The sequence below is a fragment of the Citrus sinensis genome, chromosome 4 (genome assembly GCF_022201045.2).
Source record: "Citrus sinensis cultivar Valencia sweet orange chromosome 4, DVS_A1.0, whole genome shotgun sequence".
NCBI lineage: Eukaryota > Viridiplantae > Streptophyta > Magnoliopsida > Sapindales > Rutaceae > Citrus > Citrus sinensis.
The window spans coordinates 14,734,180-14,734,888 of NC_068559.1; the positions used below are offsets into that span (position 1 = coordinate 14,734,180).

Here is a 709-nt window from a genome sequence, read left to right on the forward strand (position 1 = left end):
ATCAGCGGCCTAATTGTAATTACACCATTAACTTCCAATTCTTGTTGGAAAGATAGTAAGGTTTAAAACGTAATTGGTGTGAAACTTTTTAATATCTCCATGGTGAACTAATGCCCATGTCCTATTTTCATGTAATATGATTTCTTTTGATTCATATTTAGGAAGAAGTATTTGACATTATTGTTAGTAAAATGTCTTATTGGATTTGCTTTGTGTCTAAGGCTGATTTTTGGTGCAGCTGAGAGGAGGGCAATTGATGAACACAACTACTGTTAATGGGTAATTTGCGTCTGAACTATTTCATTAATGGTATCATCTTGGTTGGGACTGATTTTGTATTATTATTTTTCTCATTTTAATTCACTTAAGTGTGATTTTTTTTGTCTTTGTACCGAGGCATTGCAATATTCATTGTTTTGTTAATCACATTTCTCTTTATTGGGTGATGAATTTTCAAAGATTTCCAAGTCATTTAGTATAGATGAGTATGCCATACTTGTATACTTTTCAGCTTAATCACAAACATAGGTTTAATATTAATCATAACTCATTATCTTTGTGACCTACCTCAGCAATTGAAAAATTTTCGAGGAGATTTAAACTCCTTCACTCATGCGAAAGAAGGAAGGTGAGAATCACCCAACTATTGAGAGCTCTTAAAGTCTTTAACTTTATTTTTTATATCCAATGATTATACATGATGAATTCT

At 31.3% G+C, this 709-nt stretch overlaps 1 non-coding gene across 1 annotated transcript; it reads left to right on the forward strand.

The window, feature by feature from the left end:
- The first annotated feature begins 244 nt into the window (after positions 1 to 244).
- LOC112499086 (small nucleolar RNA Z101) lies at positions 245 to 339 on the forward strand. Its single transcript, XR_003066612.1, has one exon. It is a non-coding gene; the product is annotated as a small nucleolar RNA Z101 (small nucleolar RNA).
- Positions 340 to 709: the final 370 nt, after the last annotated feature.